This window comes from Bactrocera neohumeralis, unplaced genomic scaffold (assembly GCF_024586455.1).
Source record: "Bactrocera neohumeralis isolate Rockhampton unplaced genomic scaffold, APGP_CSIRO_Bneo_wtdbg2-racon-allhic-juicebox.fasta_v2 cluster11, whole genome shotgun sequence".
Classification (NCBI taxonomy): Eukaryota; Metazoa; Arthropoda; class Insecta; order Diptera; family Tephritidae; genus Bactrocera; species Bactrocera neohumeralis.
In genome coordinates this window covers 130,175-156,868 of record NW_026089624.1, presented here as the reverse complement: position 1 = coordinate 156,868, position 26,694 = coordinate 130,175, and the positions used below count along the sequence as shown (strand labels likewise).

Sequence of the window (26,694 nt, the reverse complement as noted above, 5' to 3'; positions counted from 1 at the left end):
TCAGATGCGTCCCATTGTCAAGGAAGGTATCTGAAATCATTATGGTACAAAAACATGGAAAAAGCGCCCAGGAGGCCTCGTCATTTCGTCCAATCTATTTTTCCAAAATACTTGAAGCTGTAATTGTAAGAAGACTTCAAAACACACGTGAAGAGAACGGCCTTATACCAATTCATCAATTTGGATTTAGATCGCAACATTCCACAATCGATCAAGTTCATCGAATAACAGATATAATTGCACAGCTGTTTTTCTTGACGTATCTCAGGCGTAAGAGTATGGCACCATGGTGTACTTCATAAATTAAGACGACTCTTTCCACAGCATCTAACTGACCTACTTGCCTCTTACCTGAGCAACCGCTACTTCCGAATCAAACAGGGACAATCGTATACTGCATTACAGCCCAAGGAAGTGTCTTCCTGGGACCACTTCTATACATTCTATTTACTAGCGATACAAATCACTCCGAGTCGTCGAACAGAATGCAGTCTTCAATCAACCAAATTGTAAAATGGACACAATGGAACATTACTCTAAACGAGTTGAAGTCTATGGTGGAGGTGGAGGGAGAATATACAAATGTTTGCAGAACTAAAACTAAAATATAACAAAGTAAACTGGTTAATCGGCAAGAAATCACCCTTAACTACCTCAAATAATTTCCTAGTCTACAACCAAACGTTGAAGCCCATTTGGACATACGGAATTCAACTATGAGGATGCGCTGCACCCTTATACATCGAAGCGGTGCAAAGATTCTAAAGCAAAGTTCTGCAAAAAATTGTAAATGCCCCGTGGTACATACGAAATTCAGATCTACGTCGTGATCTCCGCATAAAAATGGTTCGGGAAGTCATTCACGAAACGGCATCGAAACATGCAACAAGGTTATAAAATCACGTAAACGCTGAAGCCCGACATCTGGGAGAAACTAGAAATAGCAGGCGAAGACTGAAAAGAACAATGTTTCATGACCTTTTAAGCAAATAACAAATATTATAATATTTGGTTTTTAATACAAAGTTTAGTTTTTGAATAAAGCTTAAAATAGAGCTTTTATTGTTGTACCTTATAAATTATGAAAAATATTGCTTGTTAGTTTAAGTTAGTCACTAGTTGCTATTTGAATGAAATATAAAATCATATCCTTGTTACGTTTCAATAACAAAAAAAACGTATTTAACAATTTACATTTGCTGCTTCTGATGATATTGCTGTGCTGCTATTTCCAGTTCTGCTCTGCTATCAAATGCTTTAAAAACAAATGAAGTAATTATTTTCAAAATATTGTGAAAAAATTACATAAAATTTATCCCTATATCTTCTTTTTGTATGAGCGCGAATGACATGCGTCTTTCAATCGCTTTTTTATTACCCTTTTTGTGATTTACTTTTGGCACTATTGACAATTACGTTTTCTCATTCGCAGTCATATAACTAAATCAAGAAATGAGATAACACAACAAGGCACAAGGGAACTGTGAGACGGCATTTCAAGCTCCATACGTACAGCTGCAACCGAAACTACTGATTTTCGGAAAAAACTGGTACGACGAGGAGTGGTGTGTCACAGCGGAGAGAAACAGACGGCTTACACCGCAACGCTATGATCGAACACAACACGCACGGGATGGGATAGATCGAGAGTTGTAGAGGGAAGCGAGACGCATTTGCAGACGGAAACAGAAAAAGTCCGAAATGCGTGAAAGGAGAATCGACACACACCACCTTTTCGTCGATTTCAAAGCTGCTTTTGAAGCATGAAAAGGAACTGCCTTTATGCCTTAATGTTTGAATTTGGTATTCCCGCAAAACTAATACGATTGTGTAAACTGACGTTGAGCAATACCAAAAGCTCAATAAAAATCGGGAAGTATCTCTTCTTCTTCTTCTTTATTTGCCAATTCGTATTCGAATATTGGTGATCATATAACATTTAGTACTATGTACAATATTAATAAGCTTAATATTAATATAATAATGTATTTACATGTTAAATATATACTATATATTGTATATTGAAAGAAAAAAAAAAAAAAAAAAAAATATCACAGATTTTGAATTATCGCAGCATATTTCTCTCTATCTCTCGCCACATCTATAAAGGTTGCCAATGTTCTGGATGCCTGTCCATTGTTTACGACCAATACCCCGTTTTCCTTCAATTTTTCCTTGGATAATTATTTGTAGGAGCTCATACTTAGAGTGCCTCATTATATGTCCTAGGTAGGCTGCTTTTATTTGTTTTATAGTCCTTAACAACTCTCTATTGCGGTTCACTCTTCTCAAAACTTCACTGTTTGTAACTCGATCTGTCCATGGGATTTTTAGGATTCTTCTAATAAGCCATAGCTCGAAGGACTCTAGCTTGTTCATATCTGTGATTTTTAGAGTCCAAGTTTCCATCGCATAGAGAAGCACTCACCAAACATAACATTTTAAAAAACGTATTTTGGTTGTGATGTTGAGGTCATGACATAATACGTTTTCGTATTTGAGAAAAGCCGTGCGCGCAAAGTCGATTCGACATTTTATTTCTCTTGAACAATCCCAATTTTCATTGATCTGACAACCAAGGTACTTGAAATTTTTAACTCTTTCGATTGGACTGTTATTAATCATGAGGTGTGTGTCATTGTATATGTTTTCCTACTAATAATCATGTACTTCGTCTTGTTTATGTTAATGCGTAGGCCATATTCGTCACTACGTAAGTTAACTCGGCTTACAAGTTCTTGTAATCCCATCAAGCTATCGGCTATAAGTGTAGTGTCATCTGCATAGCGTATATTATTTATGAAAATACCATTAACTTTCACACCTTGATCAATACTGGTTACCGATTCTTGAAATATTACTTCCGAATATATGTTAAATAACAAGGGTGACAGAATGCATCCTTGTCTTACACCTCGTGAAATAGATATTTCTTCGGTTATATCACCATTGATGCTTACATGGGCAGTTTGTTGCCAATACAGATTTCTTATGCAACGAATCTCTTTGTCATCTATTCCCATAGAATGAAAAATTTCCATAAGTTTATCGTGTTTAATGGTGTCGAAAGCTTTCTCATAATCAACAAAGCATAAAAATATATCTTTACAGTTTTGAAGCAAAACTTGTATACAGAACAATGCCTCGCGTGTTCCAAGACCTTCTCTGAAGCCAAATTGCGTCTTACCCATTGCCTCTTCACATTTCTTATATATTCGGGCGTGAATGACTTTTAGAAATATCTTAAGAGCGTGTGACATTAGACTAATTAGTCTGTACTCACTACAATGTTTCGCATTATTTTTCTTAGGTAGTGGTATATGAATGTTGATTTTAACCAGTCTTTTGGATATTGGCCATTGTCATAAATTTGGTTAAAAACTTTAGTAAAAGAGTCATATTTTTTGTCATTTATTAACTTTAAAATTTCAGCTGGAACCTCATCCGGACCTGTTGCTTTGTAATTTTTCATGGATTGTATAGCTCTCTCTATTTCGCCTTTCGTAATATAATTGCCAGTTGGTCTGTGATGAAGATGAAGATTCTGGTTCAATCTACTGTCATCCGAAAAAACGTTTTCAATATATTTCTTCCATATACTTTTCTTTTCATTTATATCAAATACCACCTCATTGTTTTCATTTATGAGGATTGAGGGCGGATTTTTACGATGAATACCTGCGGCTTCTTTCAATTTTTTGTGTAAATGGAAGGTATCATGTAAAAATTGTAGTCTTTCAATTTCTTGGCATTCATTGTTTATCCAGTTTGTTTTTGCATTACGGATCATCTTCCTTATTTTCCTATTCAGTTGTCTATACATGTCAGTGTTTTTATTTTTATATTCCCGGCGTTTACTTATTAGTTTTAATATGTCATCTGTCATCTGCCATCCAATTTTTTTTATTATTTTCTTTCTTTTTAATTCCAAGAGAGTTTTTGCTGTAGTACAAATTATCTCTTTTTAAGTCGCTCCATATACTTTCCGCACTTCCTGATTGGATATCATTTATTTTTTCATTGATTTCACTTTCAAATAGGCGTTTCACACTTTCGTCTCGCAACTTATCAACATTTAGCTTAAATTGAGGCTTACTTTTTTTAATTACGGCTAACCTAATACGCAATTTTGCCAGTAGCAAGTTGTGATCCGAAGGTACATCCGCTCCTGGATATGTATTGACTTTTTTTATTGAGGAACAGAATCGATTATTTATCAGAATATAATCTATTTGATTTCTGATGATATTATCAGAGGCGTCCGATGGAGATTTCCATGTATAAAGTCTTCTGGGAGGCAGGCTAAATAATGTATTCGAAATTATTAATTTGTTTTCTTGACAAAATTGAATTAGTCGATCTCCTCTCTCATTTCTTTCACCTAAGCCGTATTGACCTGCAACTCCTTCGACTTTTTCTCTTCCTTTTTGCATTAAAATCGTCTTGAATTATATTTATTTCGTATGGTTTTGTTATTCGCATAAGTTCGTCTAGTTCATCATAAAAAGTTTCTATTTCGTCATCACTTTTGTCGGCCGTTGGAGCATAGACTTGAATAATATTAATATTCAGTGGTTTTGCAAATAACTTTAGCATCATTGATCTATCAGATTTCGGCACGAATCCGATGACAGATTTTGCAATATTTTCTTTAACTATAATGCCTACACCATTGCGGTGATTTTTAGTTTGGTTGCCAGAGAAAAAGAACTTCGTATTTTGGGAAATAAATTCTCTACAATCTGGCCACCATGTTTCACTTATGCCAAGTAAATCGATGTCTAATTTTTCCATTTCTAAAATCGTATTAGCTAGTTTTCCAGGCTCGTATAAACTCTTGTGTTCCATGTTCCGATGTTTAAAGTTTGTTTTGTTTTACCTCCGGGGATTCTTAGCACCCTCGATTTGCCGGAGACTGAGGGCCATTGTTTTGGTTGTACTATCATTGTCATATGATATGCTGGGAAGTACACTTCAGTGGTTTCCTCTTGCCTTCTGAAGAGTTTACTGTTTTCCGTCCTTACACTTTTATATAGCGAACCGCTTGATACAAGTACAGACATCCGCTTTCAGCCGTACTTATAGTAACAGACGCTGATATGTTGTGGATTTGCTGTTAGCTTCGATATTCACCATCGACCTTACCGGCATGGGTGGCCCTACTGGTAGCTACGCTACCGCCAGCATCGCTCTTTGGATCATTATATCTACTGAGCCCCTCATCACGTCAAGATAGCAAATCCCCGAGGGGGATCTCTTCGAGCCGTTCGATATCAAACGAGGTTTCAGACAAGGCGACCCTCTATCTTCCGACTTCTTCAACCTGCTGCTAGAGAAAATAATTCGAGCTGCAGAACTTAACCGAGCAACACCAATCTTGTATAAGAATGTACAGCTGCTGGTGTACGCCGATGATATTGACCCGCGCCGATAGTTCTGCTTTCTCCTGACAGGATAAGGAAGCAAAGCTAATGGTTTTCTGGTGGTGAACCGAGGCAAAATTAAATATTTAATGTCATCAACCAAACAATCGTCCCACTCGCGACAAGTCTCTCACGTCACTGTTGACAGTCATTACCTTGAAATCGTAGATAACTTCATCTATTTTGGAACCAATACCAACACCACCAGTCAGCCTGGAAATCCAACGCAGAATAACTCTTGCCAACACGTGCTACTTCGGACTGAGTAGGCAATTGAGAAGTAAAATTCTCTCTCGACGAACATAAACCAAACTCTATAAGTCACTAATTACTCCCGTCCACGTAGCGAAAAGAGGAAACGACTGGCACGTTGTTGTTAACTCGGCTATAATCGCGTAAGCCGTGTCTGCGCCAAAGAAGAAGAAGAATATTAAATTTAGTAGAAAGATTATTAACACGGTTTTGTTATACAGTAGAATCGTGAAAAAGTTAACCAAAATGTCCCAAGGATGTTTAACTTTTCGGAATTATTAACTTTTCCAAAAGGATTTTGAATTTGAAGAAAACACGGAAATAAACATAATGTTTAGGATATAATACGTTTAATTTATTTGCATGACTCACTTTTACTAGTAACAAAACAGAAACCTAGATTTAGTTAGTAGTTGTTTACATTATACATACATATCGTCACCTGAAATGCAAAATAACGTAACAACATTTTCAGAGATTTACAGTGGCAAGACAAAATTTTAATATTGGTTAAAACTGGTTTATATCTGACCGCAGAACCTGAAAATGTTGAACATATGTAATATTATGTATGTAATTTGAAGTAGTGAAGCGTAATCAATAAGACACCCAATTTCGAGTTTTTTGATGATACGTTATTTTGCATTTCAGGTGACGATATGCACATATTAATTTGCAAGGGCTGGTTTAAAGAAGTGACCGAGACTTGTTTGTTTCTTTTCATATCATATCTTTTCATCTTTCGCATATTAATAAGACGTGATATCTGATTTGCATCATTATTGTTTTCATACCACTTTATCAAGGTATTGATGCAGTCAACTGCTTCCGAAAAACTCACTTTCTGTTGTTGCATATCTTTCCCGATAACTGGTTCTTCAACTTCATTGTCAGGCACTTCGAAATCTTCATCATCTTCCGTATTTAGGTCGTCGTTCCAATTTTCGATGTCTTCACTGCTAACGTCAACACCACCCACCTTGGACAATAACGGTTGTACCTCTCGAAGTGTATCATCGTGGCAACTATTTGATCTAATCAATGTAAGCAGTGGAATTTCGTATTCGCTGTCATATAGATCATCGTCTCACTGTTTTAAATTTCTCCAAGCTTTTATAATATAAGCACAGCTCTTGGCAATTCATCCCATGCTGATTTAAGAAGCAAAATGGCATCACGAATTGAATGTCCTTTCAAAATATTCTCAACCGGAACGTTTTCCTGTGCTACAATGTTCCATAACAGTTTATCCCTGTATCCTAACTTGAGCTGTCTAATGGGATTTTGATCCAGGGGCTGTAAAATTGCTGTCATTGCCGCAATTGGCTTATGTGCAGTACAGTTGTCAATCAGCAATAAAGCCTTTGGTGGTAAAATATTTTGAGCAGAAAATTTACGAACCTGAAAAATATTTTGGCACACTTTAAAATTTAAAATGATAAAAAAAAAAAAATTTACCTGCTTAATAAACAAATGATGGAACCAGCGGAACAATAGCTCTGAATTCATACAAGACTTTTGCGAGTTAGCATATTCCAATGGGTTTTCAAACCCGTTGAAGCAACGGTGGTTTGCGGATTTAGCAATTATCAATGGTTTCAACTTATGCGAACCATCTGCGATCGCACACAACATAAATGTGATTCTATCCTTAGCTATTTATCGGCCAGGTACTGTCTTTTCGTTTGACGCGATAAATGTTTTATCGGGCAGGCAGAAAACGATAAAATAATTCAGATTCATCTGCGTTATATAGCTGCATGTTCGAAATTTACATTTCATTCATTTTTGCCCGCAAATTATGAGTTTATTTCTGAGTTGTCGCTTCAAAGGATTTAACCACAAATTTTTAAGTGGCGAATACCGTATCGCTAATGGAATTTTGCTGACTATCCATCACTTGCATGAAATTGTTTTCCAGGGTGCAATTTGGCAAATTCAAGCTTGGCTCCTTTAAAATTGGACCACTCATTGTACAATTACCCTGTCTTTGGTTTAAGAACCATTTATACAACCTTGCCTCAAGGTTTTTTCTTTATTTTGAAATGGTTGACCTAGATACGTTGTAGTCCAATGCCAATCGATTTCCATGAATACCTTCATCGACTTTTCTTAAAATCTCAGATTTTTTATTCAAATTTAATCTGACTTGCAATGATTTTTTCTGCTTTGCTGACATTTTTTAACACACTAACTATGAACAACACACAAGCTCAAACGTTCATGACAAACTACGTATGTATGTACCTCGCGACACCGACAATAATTTTTACATAGAAATTCGGAGAATACATAGCAATTGTTTTTCTTGCCAAACAAACGGTTGGTTTGGAAGAAAAATAAGCTCAAAAAAGGTAACCAAAAGTTAACTTTTTGGAGCGGTACGTGGACGCTCAAAATCGGTCAACTTAGCCGAAGGTTTAACTTTCTCGCGAGTTAACTTTTGCGCGATTCTACTGTATTATAAAAATAAAGTACATTTCCAAAATAACATTTTTCCAAAAAATTAGTATTTAGTTTAATATTGTTAATTTACAGAAAAATTATGCAAAATTGATTGGGAATGGGCGAAGTCTAAAATTTGATAAACTTATACAAACATAAATCAAAATATCGTTGCTCATATTAAATTTATTATTTTAATTGGTACATAAAATGTATGCCAAAATTATTATACAGTAGTCCAAAAATATGAATTCTTATTTTTCCCAGAAATGCATTTGTAGAAAAAAGAATCTTTTTCCTTTGTTTTATTTTTCACATAAAAGATTTCAACAGTTCAAGAGCTCAAAACATGCGCTACATCAGCTCGAACATACCTACCCGACGGCATTTCCTAATGTGATAAAACAAATTTTTCAAGAGCTCAAAACATACGCTACATTAGCTCGGACCTACCTACTCTACGCCTTTGCGTCAATGATTCTGTTATGATAACAAGTGCCCTCATACAGATTTGGCAACCGGCCAAAATACGATTTCATCGTTTTTATGGTGTTTATATATGAAAGGAACCAAAATTTTGTCCAATCATTGATTGATGTACGTCTCATGATTTATTGCCAGTCCACTGCTTTATAAAGAATAATTTTGGACAAAATTTTTTTTTTTTTTTTTTAGTTTATCTCGGGAGGCATTATAAACAAATCATCTGTGTAATAAACATCGTTTCCCGGCATTTGCGGAGTGAAAAGTAGTTCTCATCATCCAAAATGAATGATTTTCCACTCAAATTCTTGCACATCCACCGACATTGAGATTTAACTTCATATATTTGCTCTTCGGTTTACCCTGAACAACGCTGCTTTTCTCTGGCTTTAACGTTAAGTCTGGAGATTGGCGTCATGTGTAGAAGTTAACGCAAGTGAGGAAAGTTCTCTGATCGCCATTCACTTGGGAGTGGCCAGAAGCGATTCTTTTACATATGGCTCAAGCAGCTCACGACTTCCGGTTTTAGACCAAGTATCCTCTGGGTAGCCTAAGAACATTTGTTCGAAGGCCAATTAAAGTGAGAAGTCGAAATATCCCCTACACAGGGTTTGGGACCCGCCACATAAAAAAGGCCCCAATGAAAACTAAACGACAGCCTCGGATGAGAGACCCCCTTTTGATGACGACCACACCAAACGAAACAAAAATTATGATTTGAGGGCATGAACCTGTAATGTCCGGTCCCTTAATTGAGAAGGTGCCGCTGCCCAGCGGGTTGATGTCCTCGTGAAAATAAAGGCTGACATCATCGCCGTCCAAGAAATGCGATGGACGGGACAAGGACAGACACGAGTAGGTGCTTGTGGCATTTACTACAGTGGCCATATAAAGGAGCGCAAGTTTGGTGTGGGATTCGTGGTGGGAGAGAGACTCCGTCGCCGAATACTATCGTTCACTCCTGTGAATAAACGTCTAGCCACAATCCGCATGAAAGCGAGGCTATTCAACATATCGCTGATTTGCGCCCACGCCCGACGGAAGAGAAGGACGATGTGACCAAAGATGCCTTCTATGAGCGCTTGGAGCGCGCTTATGAGAGCTGCCCCCGCCACGATGTCAAAATCGTGCTTGGCGACTTTAACGCCAGGGTGGGCAAAGAAGGTATCCTTGGCACTACGGTCGGTAAATTCAGCCTCCACGAGGAAACATTCCCAAATGGGTTGAGGCTGATCGACTTCGCCGGGGCCCGAAATATGGTTATCTGTAGTACTAGATTCCAGCATAGGAAGATTCATCAAGCTACCTGGCTGTCTCCGGATCGAAAAACCAACATCGATCATGTTGTGATAGACGGAAGACACGTCTCCAGTATTTTAGATGTGCGTGCGCTTCGAGGTCCTAACATCGACTCGGACCACTATCTTGCTGCAGCCACGATTCGAACCCGCCTCTGTGCAGCAAAAAACGCACGTCAACAAAGACAAGGAAGGTTCGACGTCGAGAAACTGCAATCAGAACAGACAGCCGAACGATTTGCTACTCGGCTTGCACTTCGCTCTCTGAGAGCACTCGTCAACAACTCGGTATAAGGTAACAGTGGGACGGCCTTTCAAACTCCTTACGTACAGCTGTAACCGAAACAGACTGCCTACCTCGCAACGTTACGATCGACTACAACACGTGCGGGATGGGATAGATACCGAGAGTTGAAGAGGGAAGCGAGACGCATTTGCGGACAGAAAAAGAAAGAGGCCGAAATGCGTGACTACGAAAAGCTTGATAAGCTGGCCGACAGGGGTAATGCTCGAAAATTCTACGAACAAATGCGGCGGCTTACAGAAGGTTTCATAACCGGAGCATACTCTTGTAGAACCCTCAAAGGTGATCTAGTCACCGATGCCCAGAGCATACTTAAATTATGGAGGGAACACTTCTCCAGCCTGCTGAATGGCAGCGAACGCACAATGCCAGGAGGAGGCGAACCCGATTCCCCAATCGATAACGATGGAGCAGAAGTTCCATTGCCCGACCATGAAGAAGTTCGAATAGCAGTTACCCGCCTGAAGAACAACCAAGCGGCGGGGGCCGCTGGATTACCGGCCGAGCTATTCAAACACGTCGGCGAAGAACTAATAAGGAGCATGCATCAGCTTCTTTGTAAAATATGGTCGGACGAAAGCATGCCCAACGATTCGAATTTAAGTGTGCTCTGCCCAATCCATAAAAAAGGAGACCCCACAATCTGCGCCAATTACCGTGGGATTAGCCTCCTCAACATCTCATATAAGGTTCTATCGAGCGTATTGTGTGAAAGATTAAAGTCCACCGTCAACAAACTGATTGGACCAACAACCGACCAGATATTCACCATGCGCCAACTTTTGAAAATACCCGTAAAGGGAGAATCGACACACACCACCTCTTCGACGATTTCAAAGCTGCTTTCGACAGCACGAAAAGGAGCTGCCTTTATGCCGCGATGTCTGAATTTGGTATTCCCGCAAAACTAATACTGCTGTGTAAACTGACGTTGAGCATCAAAAGGTTCGATACCAAACCAGGTTTCAGACAAGCCGACCGATGATATTGATATCATCGGCCTCAACACCCGCGCCGTTAGTTCTGCTTTCTGCAGGCTGGACAAGGAAGCACAGAAAATGTGTCAGGCAGTGAACGAGGGCAAGACAAAATATCTCCTGTCATCAAACAAACAGTCGTCGCGCTCGCGACTTGGCTCTCACGTCACTGTTGACAGTCATAACTTTGAAGTTTTAGATAGTTTCGTATATTTAGGAAACAGCATAAACACCGCCAACAATCTCAGCCTGGAAATCTAACGCAGGATAACTCTTGCCAACAGATGCTACTTCGGACTGAGTAGACAACTGAGAAGTAAAGTCCTCTCGCGACGAACAAAAGCCAAACTCTATAAGTCACTCATAATTCCCGTCCTGTTATATGGTGCAGAGGCTTGGACAATGACAGCAACTGAAGGGTCGACGTTGCGAGGTTTCGAGAGAACAGTTCTGCGAAAGATTTATGGTCCTTTGCGCGTCGGCCACGGCGAATATCGCATTCGATAGAACGGTGAGCTGTATGAGATATACGACGACATTTAGATAGTTCAGCGAATTAAAAGACAGCGGCTACGCTGGCTAGGTCATGTTGTTCGAACGAACGAAAACACTCCAGCTCTGAAAGAATTCGACACAGAACCCACCAGAGGAAGCAGAGGAAGAGGAAGACCTCCACTCCGTTGGAAGGACCAAGTGGAGAAGGAGCTGGCTTCTCTTGAAATATCCAATTGGCGCCACGTAGCGGAAAGAAGAAACGACTGGCGCGCTGGTGTGAACTCGGCTTTAATCATGTAAGCGGTGTCTACGCCAAAAAAGAAGAAGAAGAAGACGCTTTGGAGATATTTGGTTTGAGCATTCGAATTTTCGTACGGCTGCGGTTTGACTTATGCAATCCTTATTGTTGAACATTGTTTTCAGCTTCCGAATATTTTGGGGCGTCATAATTAGGCTTTCTTCCAGAACCCGGTTGCCTTTCTATTTTTAGAGTACTTAATATTGAGTATATTGTTTTTCTGGAGATGCCTTCTGCCATAAAATGCACACACGTAAACGTTTTTCCGGTGGTTTCATGTTTTTTTTATAAAAGTTTACATCGCGTTCGTGGATGTGTTGCTGCTAAGAAGTCATTTTAAGCACTAATTGAATTTGTAAGCTGTTACAAAAAAAAGATGATGCAATCAGCTCGCTACTTGCGTAATATTAAAATTTAGAAATTAGGAATAATAAAATCGAGCTGTAACTTGAGTAAAAATTGAGATGTCTTGATGAAACTTGGCATACTGGTTCCTTAGTACAAAAAAAATCCTAATCGGACCACTGCCACGCGCACAAATCGCCATTAACCGAGAACATATAAAGTGCCATAACTAAGCACTTAATTAAGATATAAAACTGTAATTTAGCACAGGGGATCACAGTAGCAAGGTGCACCTGTGGATAAATTTGTTTGAAAAGTGGGCGTGTCCGGGCGAAATTCGAAATTCTCAGTACGAGAATTTCAAGAACTACTACCGATAGTGTGAAAATGAATGAAATCGAAGGAAAACAACGTGGATTGAATCGGACCAATACTTCCCTTAGTCGCGGTCATATTTGGCATAGTAATTAAGGGCAGTTCTACCAACTTAGCGAAATAATTCCATCAGTTTAAAACTTTTATCAGTGTAAATAGAACTACTTAAACTTAACAAATTTCATTGGTGGCTTGCGTGGTATTCTCCCCGAATTTATTGTTTTAGTTATTAAATGAAGCTCACCTTTCCAACACTATATGGTATGATACAATGTGATTGGTAGCACTGGAGATATACGACTGCAACGACATCTGTCGACAAAATACGAAACGACTCTTTCGACTACCCGATATTATATTGTTAATCTAATTGCTATTCTTGAAGTGTACCTGATTATATATATAAACTAGCTGACCCCGCAGCCGTTGTCCTGCGTGAAATTATGTGTTTTGAAATGAAAAGAAAGTTAAAGTTATCATTTCATTTTTTTTTTCAATCTAACGCAGCTTGATAAACAACATTTTCTGGTTTCTGTTCCGGTCTACAGAAAAGATGGTTTTCCAACTCATGAGCACGCCACGGCCATGTGAAGAACATAGCATTTACAAATTTATGCCTCACACTATGCGACTATCTTTAGGTCCTGTTTCTGCCTCTTGTATTCGATAGGTGCGTCACAATCAGTCGGGTTCCATTACACAGTTTCGGGGCATGATTGCGAAACATAATAACGACCGATCCTTCTTAGAGACGCAAATGATGCGGTGGCATACCAAGGCTGTCCAAAGAATTTTGAAATACCACTAGATAATTCACGGCGTCGTCTTCATTGTCAAGACGATCGATCGATTTGTATGAGCGCAAGTCTCCCGGAATTTGACTTTGAATCTTCCAGTTTAAGTAAACAACATCGGTATTTTTGAAAGCTAACCTTGCGCGTGCACTTAAGGAATTGTAGTTACGATAATTTGTCCAATGTCCGAATATTCGTGATGAGTTCATCTTTCGTGAATTGATAAAGGGAAGATGGAATTGATATCGAACCACCGGAAGTATCAACCGAAATTGTACCATTTCCAATTTTTAGCGAAGGCGATGTAAAATGTCTTCGGCAATGTCATATTTGTTCGTATCCCATAATTGTCGCGGATTTGAAGGCCGATATGTCGAAATGATTATCGCGAAAAGTGTGTGAACTTCATTTTTATTCCAATGATTAACGTGTTCCATCAATTGTAATTGCTGGCTTACTTCTCCAAAACTTGCACACACCGTACCATTCACTGAAAATCGTCGTTTTTGGGGTGGATTGTGCAAAATCGTCCTAATGCATCAGTTGATAATACACCTGCACGTCCATCTACACCACATATACGTTGCTTCAAGATAAATTCAATCAAATATCGTAACTTTTGTTTGAAAAGTCATGCTGTGACATCGTGACGATCGCTTGCTGATTGACCGCGATCCATAATTCCGCACGTTTGTCACCGCATCCTGGAAGTACTTCTTGCCTTGCCTTGCCTTGGGCTGCCATACGTTGATGACACAAAAAACACCGACCGATATTATGGCGACCTCTTTGTGGCTTTGTAACAAAGTTCAATCTTTAATTGACCTCTTTGTGTGAAACACACGTAAAGTTTTCACTGAACAATTTTCAATAATTTTTCTTTTGAATAGCCGGAATAAAGAAGCAAGCGACCGAAATTGAACGATTCAAATAATTTACAAATCAAAATATTGAAAAAACAAAACAAACAAAAATTGAAAAAAAAATTTGTACTTTTTGGAGTTATCCAATTTTCCGACTTTTCTTCATGAAAATTAAAAGGCATTTTTATTTCTAAACCTTCCTTGATCCACAACGAACAACCTCTGAAAATTTCATCAAGATTGGTTCAGCCGTTCCCTTAGCGTTACTAACAAACAAACATTCATTCGTTTGTATGGGAAAAAGAAAAGAGCTGTTTTTAGGGGTTTTCCGGCAATTATTCGAATTTTTATCTCCGTAAACCATCCTTGAACCTCAACGAACATTAGCAAAAAAATTATCAAATTTGGTTCAGTCATATGAAAGTTATGAGCGTGCATACAGTTTGGCGATTCATTTTTATTTATATTGATTGTTTTCTTATATTATTTTTTATGAAGAGAAGATTGGTTTAGAACTGTATGGGGAATATACACCTCCTGGGGAATCGAACACTCAAAAAAGTTCGGTATAAATATGCAATCAGCTTATTTTTCGAAAACATTTTTGAGAGATTTCATGAATGTTTCCCATTACAAATACCTTTACACAAAAAGTTTTAATATTGCATTGCTTTTATTTACATCTCTATGTCAAAAAAAGAGGATTTCAAACAGGTGATTTCAGCTGTATATAATTCTTGGAAAACAGCTGATTCTTCTGTTACTTGTAGGTTTTTAATAGGGACGCTGCAAAAGTAGACCAATAATGACAGCAGGCGACGCTATAATCTTTTCCGCTTTTTGCCATTTTTCTTCAGTAAGGTTTGCCATTTTATAATGGAATGATATACAATCCAACCACGAGTCAAAATTATTAAAATTTGCTTCCGAAATTCGGAATCAGTGGCCTCAACTTTAAGAGCAATTGAGGAAGACCTAAATCAGTCTCTCACACCTCGTTTTCAAGCCTTGGACATCTCAGAGACGTCGTTGTGGTGAAAAAATCTGCATTCTTACAAAATCAAATTGACGCAAGAACTGAAGCCGCTTGACCACCAGAATCGTCGTATGTTCGTGAATTTGGCTGAGCTACAACTTGAAAATGATCCGAATTTTCATCGAAAAATCGTCTTCAGCGGTGATCCTTATTTATGGCTGAAATGCGTTATTGACCAGGCAGCAATCCACACGTACTCCATGAGTCACCATTGCACTGGCGACCATAGGAATAATAAAAGGTTCCCTGGGTTTCATTGAAGTACCTCACATACCATAACCAATCATATAATAATCATACCGGATGTTCGAAAATCTTGTTTTCGCTCCGATTTTATCCATTTTAATCACAGATACAGCTATGTGTAAAACACACTCTCTCATTTTCATATAACTCACATAATGGCCAATATGTGCGAAATGAAGTCACTTAGAAGTTCGAAAATCTTTATACCTGTATTAAATTGGTACTTATTTGTATGGGAACTAAAGAAAGTACTGGCTCTATCTGCCCAATGATTTAACGAAACATATACTCTCCTTCTTCTTAATTGGCGTAGACACCGCTTACGCGATTATAGCCGAGTTAACAACAGCGCCAGTCGTTTCTTCTCGCTGCGTGGCGCCACTGATATTCCAAGCGAAAAGCCAGGTCCTTCTCACTTGGTCCTTCCAACGGAGTGAGGTCTTCTTCTTCCTCTGCTTCCCCGGCGAGTACTGCGTCGAATACTTTCAGAGCTGGAGTGTTTTCGTCCATCCGGAAAACATGACCTAGCCAGCGTAGCCGCTGTCTTTTAATTCGCTGAACTATGTCAATGTCGTCATATATCTCGTACAGCTCATCGTTCCATCGGATGCGATATTCGCAGTGGCCAATGCGCAAAGGACCATAAATCTTTCGCAGAACTGTTCTCTCGAAAACTCGTAACGTCGACTCATCGGTTGCTGTCATCGCCCAAGCCTCTGCACCATATAGCAGGACGGGAATTATGAGCGACTTATAGAGTTTAGCTTTTGTTCGTCGAGAGCGGACTTTTACTTTTCAATTGCCTACTCTGTCCGAAGTAGCACCTGTTGGCAAGAGCAATCCTGCGTTGGATTTCCAGGCTGACATTATTAGTGGTGTTAATGCTGGTTCCTAAATAGACGAAATTATCTACAACTTCAAAGTTATGACTGTCAACAGTGACGTCAGAGCCAAGTCGCGAGTGCGACGACTGTCTGTTTGATGACAGGAGATATTTCGTTTTGCCCTCGTTCACTGCCGGACCCATTTTCTGTGCTTCCTTGTCCAGCCTGGAGAAAGCAGAACTAACGGCGCGGGTGTTGAGGCCGATGATATCAATATCATCGGCATACGCCAGCAGCTGTACACTCTTATATAAGATGGTACCTTCTCTATTTAGTTCTGCAGCTCGAACTATTTTCTGCAGGAGCAGGTTGAAGAAGTCGCACGATAGGAAGTCGCCTTGTCTGAAACCTCGTTTGGTATCGAACGGCTCGGAGAGGTCCTTCCCGATCCTGACGGAGCTTCTCGTTTTGTTCAACGTCAGTTTACACAGCCGTATTAGTTTTGCGGGGATACCAAATTCAGACATCGCGGCATAAAGGCAGCTCCTTTTCGTGCTGTCGAAAGCAGCTTTGAAATTGACGAAGAGGTGGTGAGTGTCGATTCGTCTTTCACGGGTCTTTTCCAAAATTTGGCACATGGTGAATATCTGGTCGGTTGTTGATTTTCCAGGTCTGAAGCCACACTGATAAGGTCCAATCAGTTTGTTGACGGTGGGCTTTAATCTTTCACACAATACGCTCGATGGAACCTTATATGCGATGTTGAGGAGGCTTATCCCACGGTAGTTGGCGCAGATTGTGGGGTCTCCTTTTTTATGGATTGGGCATAGCACACTTAAATTCCAATCGTTGGACATGCTCTCGTCCGACCATATTTTACAAAGAAGCTGATGCATGCTCCCTATTAGTTCTTCGGCGCCGTGTTTGAATAGCTCGGCCGGTAGTCCGTCGGCCCCTGCCACTTTGTTGTTCTTGAGGCGGGCAATTGCTATTCGAACTGCTTCATGTTCGCGTAATGGAACGTCTGCTCCATCGTCATCGATTGGGGAATCGGGTTCTCCTTCTCCTGGTGCTGTGCGTTCACTGCCATTCAGCAGGCTGGAGAAGTGTTCCCTCCATAATTTAACTGTGCTCTGGGCATCAGTGACTATATCACCTTTGGGGGTTCTACAAGAGTATGCTCCGGTCTTGAAACCTACTGTAAGCCGCCGCATTTTTTCGTAGAATTTTCGAGCATTACCCCTGTCGGCCAGCTTATCAAGCTCTTCGTACTCACACATTTCGGCCTCTTTCTTCTTCTGTCTGCAAATGCGTCTCGCTTCCCTCTTCAACTCTCGGTATCTATCCCAGCCCGCATGTGTAGTGGTCGATCGTAACGTTGCGAGGTAGGCAGCCTGCCGAAACATATACAGTGTCGGACAAAACTCATTGGACTAACTCGAGTCTCACACATATTCCGTCATAACTTTTTACATAGATTATAATTTTTTTTGCAAAAGAAAGATCGCATATTTTATATTCAGAAACTTTTAAATCATCCCTTATGTAAAATTTACAAATTATGACAGAAAGGAAACAAGTAAAAAAATCGTGCGACATAACTCATTGGACTTTTGCTTAATATGAAAACAAATTAGTTTTAAATTAGTATTTTTTGGGTAAGCATTAGTTTTTATGACTGCAGCACATCTTTTAGGCATAGATGAAATTATATTACTAATATGTGTGCCATTTATTCCATTCCAGGATCGCTGCAAGGCATTAAATAGCTTGTTTTTATAACCGTGGACCTTTTCCCAGTGTTTCTGCCTGTTGACAATTTGCCATACGTTTTTAATCGGGTTTAAGTCAGGAGACTGGGCGGGTCATCTCATAATATAGACTTGTTTTTCCAAATCCAATCTTTCACAACTTTGGACGTGTGTTTGGGGTCATTGTCATGTTGAAACAACCAATCAGGCGGTATTTGTTGGATAGCATCGGGTAATATTTGGGTTTGTAATATCTTTTTATTTTGGAATCTATCCATGTTCAATTCTATTTTGTAAATCGGTCCAACTCCCTGACCAGAAAAGCATTCGCACAGCATCATATTACCCCACCATGCTTTACTGTACCCTGTAGATATCGACGGTCCAAACGCCTTCCTATTGGTCTTCGTACACGTGTCATTCCATCTGAGTTCTGCAAATTAAATATGGACTCATCTGAAAACAGTACTGACATCCATTTAAAGACCAAATTAATATGCAGTTTCGCAAATTCCAAACCAGATAGTTAATTTTTTTGGAAATACTACTGTGCCCAAAAAGTAAGTTTTTTTTTAGGTTGTTAGTACTGTCAGTCACATTTATGTCAAATTTCATGTGAAAATATTCATTAGTGTTTGAGATACGTGTCATTTTGAGAGCTGCTAAAAGTGAGTTTCTCGTTTTTTGCGATGTCGAAATTTGTTGAGCAAAGAATTTGCATTAAATTTTGTTTAAACCAATTTTGTGCTGCGGATACGTTGAATGGTGCAGAAAGCTGTTGGTGATGAAAAAAAAAAATGTTTACAAGTGTCATGTTGAACAAATCAAAGATTTGGTGTTGAAAACCGTCGATTAACAATAAGAGACCTTGCTGATGAAGTTAGCTATCGATTATCGTCAAATCATGACTGGTACCGAAAACATTGAATTTTTTGGAAAAACGGCGTCGCGTTGAAGTGTATGAAACGAAGCTTTCCGACTACCAGGGTGTCATGAAACACATTATAACTGGCGATTAGACTTGGATCTATGCTTACGACCCCGAAACGACTGATCAATCGAGCGAATATCGGAATATTATTTCATGTTGACTGTTTTCGATTATCGTTTATGAATTCCTTCCAACTGGTCAAACAGTCAACAAGGAATATTATTTGTTATGCGTCGTTTGCGTAACGCTATCCGCCTAAAATGGCCGGAATTGTGGAAAGACAATTCTTGGTTTTTACACCACGATAATGCACCATCCCATACTGCCTTCGTAATTCGTGATCATTTCGCCAACCCATATCGTTCCGCAACCACCGTAGTCACCTGATCTGGCGCCGCGCGACTTCTGCCTGTTCACCAAGCTCAAAAGACCGCTCCGGGGACACCGTTTTTATACGATAGAGGAGATTCAAGCCGCAGCGAAGACGGAACTGAAGGCCATCCCGGAAAGTGACTATAACCAGTGTTTCGAAGATTGGATTGACTGTCGACGCGGATAGACGTGCGTGCGCATCGTTGTGATATTCAAAGTGTTTTCTCGGTGATTTTTTGCGATTCTCTTTTGTGCGGGTATTTGTTTACGCGTTTTGGTTGGCACCGTTATTGCCTGGCGCGTGTGCATAGCGGTTCGGTTGAATTGTTGGTACGATTGCGTGTAGTTCGGGTCGGTGACCGCGAGTGATTTTGTGCGGCTACACATTTTTGTGCAATTTTGTGCATTTTTGTGTGCCATATCGTCGGTATTCGGAGTTTTATAGCGGTAAGTAATTTAATTATTACTACTGTATATACGGACAACGTGGTCATCCACGTTGTTGTTATTGGCGGAAGCTTCGCACGGTTTCAGTGTAGCTCCGTGCTGTTGGCACTCTTGTTGACTGGACTGCCGGCCAGTAGTTCTGTGCTGAGCATCTGGCGGTTAGTGGCTCAGTGTCAGAGGAGATCTGGACAGGATTGCCCTAAGGGTGCAAGCGTCTGTCCAGTGTTGGAGATTGCGACTCCTGTGAGGACCAACGGTCGTAACAGCGCAACCGTTTAGCCCACGGTGCGATTCGGCTCAGCGCCACATCGGTCGACTCCGGACCGTTACGGGGACTTTGTCCGGCCGGCGGCCAATTGAGTGGCCTTAGTCCGACCACTGGTTGGGGTTGTGGGCTGTGCCACCGCGAGCACGCCATAATCGACCGCTTGGGTGGTCGCTGTTATTGAGCGGGCCCTTGCGTGGGTTGCACTTTTCAGCGCGTTCAGACGCACGCACCTGGAGAGCAGCTTATCCAGAGTCTTTCTGTCCGTGAACAGTCTACGCTAGTGGTACGCCAGCGGATCAGTCAGACAGCAGGGTTATTTGGGGAGCGAGATGCCTCCTGGACGGAAGAGGAGGACGAAGGCCCTCGCTGGAAGCGGAGAATCCGCCGCTTCCACAGTCGTGGATGACTCCACGTCGGGTGGCGAGGGCCGCGTAGTAAGGCGCGTTTGGGGTCGCCGCGTAAAGAGAACGGAAGCGAGGGAGGGAGCGAGAGCTGTGGCGGGAGTGCCACCGTGGCCTCCGTCGAGAAGGTGGTTACGCGTGCTGGGTCGCCGCGTAACGTAGGGGGTACAGAGGGAGGGAGCGGGAGTTGTGGCGGGAGTGCCAACGTGGCCTCCGCTGAGAAGGTGGTTGCGCGTGCGGGGTCGCCGCGTAACGTAGGGGGTGTTGAGGGAGGGAGCGGGTGTTGTGGTGGGAGTGCCTTAGTGGCCACCACCGTGAAAGCGGCTGCGCGTACGGGGTCGTCGCGTAACGAGGAAGGTAGCGGTAGTGGGAGCGTTGCCCATCCGTCTAGTACGGTGGGCAAAGGAGTGGGCGTCGCGAAGGAGGGCGCTGCGAAAGTTGTCACTCGTGTCGCGAGTGGCAACAAAGAGGGAACGCGGGCTTCCAAGGGGAGCTGTTGTTGTTGGGGGTGGGGCAGTCAGCCATGTGGCGGCTGCAAAGCGTATTACTGGGGAGCTCAATGAGCTGGTCTTTGAGGCCAAGGGCTTTGAGAGGGAGACCGCGAAGGGGCTGTTGGAGCTTGCCTCAAAGTATGAGGCGCTCCTGATGACGGTAATTACCGAAAATGCCCATCTTCGCGGTCAGGTTGATGCCCTTAGGGGGAGTTGTGGGGGCCACCCCTCGACGCCGAGCAGGTCAATGCCGGCTCCGTCGGCACCGATGCCTGCGTCACCAGCACCTGTGCTGGATGCGATCACACCGGTGACGCCGAAACCTGTGGAGACCTGGTCGGTCGTGGTGAGGAGTAAAGTTCCCACAACTTCCTCTAAGGAAGTCATTAATAAAGTGGTGAAGGAGGTGGGTCCCTCACTTGGTGTGAGGATCCACGAAGTTAGGCCAATAAAGGGTGGCGGGGCGGTTATTCGCACTCTCTCTGTTCTTGAGAGAGAGAGAGTTGCGAATAACAAAAAATTCGGGGAGGTGGGGTTGGACGTCTCTGTCAACCGGAAGTTGGGTCGTCGGGTTGTGGTCCAGGGGGTTCATACGGCGATCCCCCATGAGAAATTCATGGAGGATCTGCTCGAGCTGAACCTCAAGGACTTCAGCCCGGCAGCCCTGAGGACTGACGTGAGGATGGTCAGTCGCCCCTGGAAGGTGACCGCTGACGGTAGCACCAACGTCGTCCTGGAGGGTACGGACAAGTTGATGTCCGCCCTCTTGGAGAAAGGTGGCTGCTACATAAAGTGGTTTTACTTCCGGGTGCGACCGGACAGCCCCGTCGCTGGCTGCTTCCGGTGTATGGGTTTTGACCATAGAGTGGCTGAGTGTAGGGCCAAAGCAGATGTCTGTCGGAGGTGCGGCCAAGAAGGCCACAAAGCTGCCAGTTGCGTCAATGCTCCTCATTGTCGCAACTGTGAGTTTAAGGGTAGACCAGCTGGGCATCTGATGATGTCAGCTGCCTGCCCTATATATTGTGGCCTTGTTGAGCGCGCCCTCGCCAGACACTGATGGGTGGGATCATCCAGCTTAACTGTCAGGGCTCTTATGCCGTGATGTGTGAGTTGGGGGGTTGTATGGTAGAGGATGGGTGCAGTATTGCTCTACTCCAGGAGCCCTACGCCACCAATGGTGTGGTTCGGGGTCTTCCTGGGGGTTTTAAGGTCTTCACCGACCTTAGAGCTAACGCTGCAATAGTTGTGAATAATCCACGCTACGATTGCGTAGTTGTGGATTCTTCACAACTGGGTATATGTGTAGCTTTAGAAGGGGAGTTCGGTAGGATGATTGTAGCTAGTATTTATTGTAAATATAGCGAGCCCCTAGAGCCCTACCTGGGCTACATGGATAAGCTGCTACTACTTGCGAGTAGCAGTCCATTTATCCTAGGGCTGGATGCGAATGCCTCGTCCTCGATGTGGTTTAGCAAGGTATCCCGGCATTCGTCTGGATACCAAAGCCACAGTCGAGGCGAGGCATTAAGTGAATGGGTGGTGGCTAAAAGCCTCCACATTTTGAATGAGCCGAGTGAATGGTATACGTTTGAAGGGCCTGGGGGCGTAAGTGACATTGACGTGACGCTTATGAACGAGGCAGCAAGTAGGGCTTTTAGTGTTAGCTGGGAGGTTAGGGGGGGGTGGGGATTGAGTGATCATAATTTGATTCAAATTATGGTTACCCCTCGATCCCCTCCCTCGCCTTATGAGAGTCCATTGCGGCGATGGCGTACCTCTGGTACTGACTGGAACCAATATGGACTCTCGGTTAGGGAAGCGGTATCTTGTATACCGCTTAGTGAGTTTGAGGAGTTGGGGGTGGACGAGCAAATTGCTCGTCTCTATGAGGTAGTCTGGGGGGTGAATGATAGGGTTTTTCGTAGGTATGACTGTTCTAAGGTTAGTAAAATCAAGTGGTGGACGCGTGAGCTGACCTTGAAGAGGAGGACTGTCAGGCGATTGAGGCGAAAGTTTCAACGCGCCCGACGGTCCAATTCTGATAGGCTGTCCCAGCTTAGGTATGAATTTAGTTGTGCGGATAGGGAATACAAGGAGATGCTGGTGAAAAGCAAAGAGGAAGAGTGGAGGAGCTTTGTGGGAGAGAATAGGAACGACCCCTGGGGTCAGGTCTATAGGATCTGCCGGGGTCGTAGGAGGGAGGATATCACCTCTCTTCGCGTCGGTGACACTCTGTTGTCGTCGTGGAGAGAGTGTGCGGGGGTTCTGTTAGGTGCGTTCTTTCCTAGGTCGGAGGTGCAGGTACCTCAAGCACAAGAGGTGCCTGTCCCTCCATTAGATGATGGGGAGTTGGGGTACGCCTTTGGCCTGGTTAGGTCTAAACGGTCCCCAGGTTTTGATGGTTTGAACGGTGAGATGTGTAAAAGCTTATGGAAGTTCATTCCGGAATACCTGGAGGCCATTTATGATAAGTGCGTCTGGGAGGGATATTTTCCACGCGAGTGGAAAAGTGCTAGGGTTGTTCCTCTCCTGAAGTCCCCTGATAAGGTCAGGAGCGATCCTCGATCTTATCGGGGCATCAGTCTCCTTCCAGTACTTGGAAAAGTGCTGGAAAGAGTCATGGTGGAACGGCTTCAGGAGCTAACGCGGGGTATGTGGTCGGATAGGCAGTTTGGGTTCAGGAAAGGACGCAGTATAGAGGATGCGTGGTTCTTAGTTCAGAATGTTGTTAGGGAGAATGTCAACAAATATGTCCTTGGCATATTTGTTGACTTCAAGGGGGCGTTTGATTACCTAAGCTGGGATCGAGTGGTGCAACGGCTGGAGGAGCTTGGCTGTCCGGAAATTACTCTTTGGCGGAGTTATTTTTCGGACAGAAAGGCCTCTCTTGTCGGCATGAATGGGAGTGTGGAGATCGGAGTTGTTCGAGGCTGCCCGCAGGGTTCCATCTGTGGTCCATATATTTGGAACCTTATGATGGACACTCTGCTTGGGCAGCTCGAGCCACTCTGTAAATGTTGTGCGTATGCGGACGACCTTCTTCTTATGGTTGAAGGTCGCTCGAGAGCGGAGTTAGAACGGGCGGGAGGAGATCTCTTAGAGATCGTTAATTCTTGGGGTTAGGTGTGGGGGTCGACATATCGATGGACAAAACGGTGGCAATGCTGCTGAAAGGTAGATTGTCATCGGGTCGTCCACCGATTGTCCGTGTGAATGGGGTCAGCATCAGATACGTGACGCAAGTCAAATATCTGGGACTGACCATGAGTGAAAGGATGTGTTTTACTCCACACTTGGCGAAAGTGAAGGAGCGACTGCAGGCAACTGTAGGCAAAATACGACGGATTTTGAGGAGCGATTGGGGTCTCGGACGTCGTGCTGTCCGCACCATATATCGTGGCTTGTTTGTGGCCTGTGCCACTTATGGAGCCCCTGTATGGTGGGAGACAGCCACGACTGTCTGGGGTTCTCAAAAACTCCTCTCAATCCAGCGTTGCATGATGCTTGCATGTTTGCCTGTATGTCGCACCGTCTCAACGGATGCGATGCAGGTTTTGTTAGGTGCACCCCCTCTTGACCTGATTGTCATACAGCGTGCTGTTGCATTCAGGTTAAGAAGGGGCTTGAGTGTGTCATTGCTGCGGAATGACTGGATTTCCGACGATGATGTGGAGAGGGAGGGATATCTAGGGAGCAAGAGGCTCCTAGATGATAGGGTTAGGTGTAGGTGGCAAGAACGTTGGGACAATAGTCCTAACGGCCGAGTGACGTACGAGTACATTCGGGACGTGGGGTTCGTTGTGGATAACCCAGACTTCAGATTCTGTCTGAGTCTGGGTTTCCTTCTTACGGGGCATGGGCCTCTGAATGCATTTTTGCATCAGAGGCACCTTTCGGATACGTCGGGGTGTTTTTGTGGGGCAGTTTTAGAAAACTGGTCGCATTTAATTGCGGAGTGCCCGATGTACTCGGACATTAGGGATCTGGGTGGTATGGGGATTAGCTGGACTGATGGACGATTAGATGTTAGTGGTGTGATCTCCACTAGTCGGAATACCGAACAGCTAGGGTCGTATGCGCGTGAATTATTTAAGCGGCGAAGGCGGTTAGCTGGAAATTAGGGTTTTAGTTTCTGTATGATTGGTGTGTGTAAGGGATGTGTGTATGGGGTCCAACCCCTGGCCACCAGTCCAGAGCCGTATGGAAGCTCAACTGGTAGTAGTTTCGGCTACGAGGTCTGACCGGAGACTTAATTCTGGTACCACGGGGAGCAGGAGCCCTTGGAGTTCGCTCCAACCTGCTCGTGCGGACTGGCCCCTCGGGGAGTATCGTGGTGGTTGTGGTTAAAACCCAAATCGCGGGAAGAACTGACTTTGTCAGTTGAATGTGGAGTTGCATTGCAACCGGGTGCCGGACCCAAAGCACGGCAGAGGTTTTAGATGGGCCTCGAACCCTACCAAGGTGGTTAGTGTGTCCATTCCACACTGCCAATTGGTACTGAAAATGCTTTGCATTCTCAGGGCGCTGATCAACGCATTGATTTGATCCGCTGTGCTTTTGAGCGCCGTGGAGTAAGGCTGTCGTCAGCAGGTGCCCACGTATAACGGTTCCTTCAGCTTTGTTCTTGCATAAAATTGCAGAGATAGTTGATATCGCCGGAAAGTATTTTTTGCAAATCTCCGTTTGGCGCACAATTAATAATTTAAGTGCAGTTCAATATGTTTTGCCAACCATTTTTTTCTGAAACGATTTTCAATAGCACTATTCGGGAAAAGTTTATATATTTCACAACACGATCGTTCTCATTAAAATAAACTCGAATAAGTCTGATCTACGATTTATAATTCTAAGTATCTGTAAAATTCTTTTTCTGCCAGATAACGGTAATTTATTGGAAGTGGTGATTTCGTGAACCTGAGTATAGAACATGCCATCTTTCTTTTGCAAAAAAAAAATATTATTCTAATGCATCTACATATGTAAAAAGTTATGACTTAATATCTGTGAGACTCGAGTTAGTCCAATGAGTTTGGTCCGACACTGTATATCTTTATTAAATAAAACAAACACAGAATTATATAATACAAAATATGTACAAATTATATGAGTAAATATATGCTTCCACAAAGTGATGTAATCTACATATATATATAAAAGAAAGTGACGTTAGTTACTACGCTTATAACTGGAGAATGTCTGGACCGATTTCGGTGATTACCACCAATTCGGACAGGTCGTCGCCCAAACAAAGAGAATACTTAAGAAAATTCTGGAAAATTTTCCGAAAAAAAAATTAAGAAGAATTTTCAAATACGATTTTAAAAAGGAAACAAAAACGAACATGATTTTAAATGCTGGCGCATAACTCAAAAACGACTGGACCAATTTTGCCAATTCTTTTTTTAAAATGTCCGTTGAGGCTCAAGGATGGTTTTTATGGCGAAAAAATTCTAATAATTGCCGGAAAACCCCTAAAAAGAGCCCTTTTATTTTTCCCATACAAACGAATGAATGCTGTTAGTAACGCTAATGCTCGAGAACAGCTGAACCAATCTTGATGAAGTTTTCAGAGGTT

At 42.4% G+C, this 26,694-nt stretch overlaps 1 protein-coding gene and 1 pseudogene across 1 annotated transcript in view; both read right to left on the bottom strand.

The window, feature by feature from the left end:
• On the bottom strand, positions 1–21,506 carry LOC126765836 (jerky protein homolog-like; annotated as a pseudogene).
• Positions 1–26,694, bottom strand: part of LOC126765687 (craniofacial development protein 2-like) — a 358,297-nt gene that overhangs the window by 274,668 nt on the left and 56,935 nt on the right. The window lies entirely within an intron of this gene.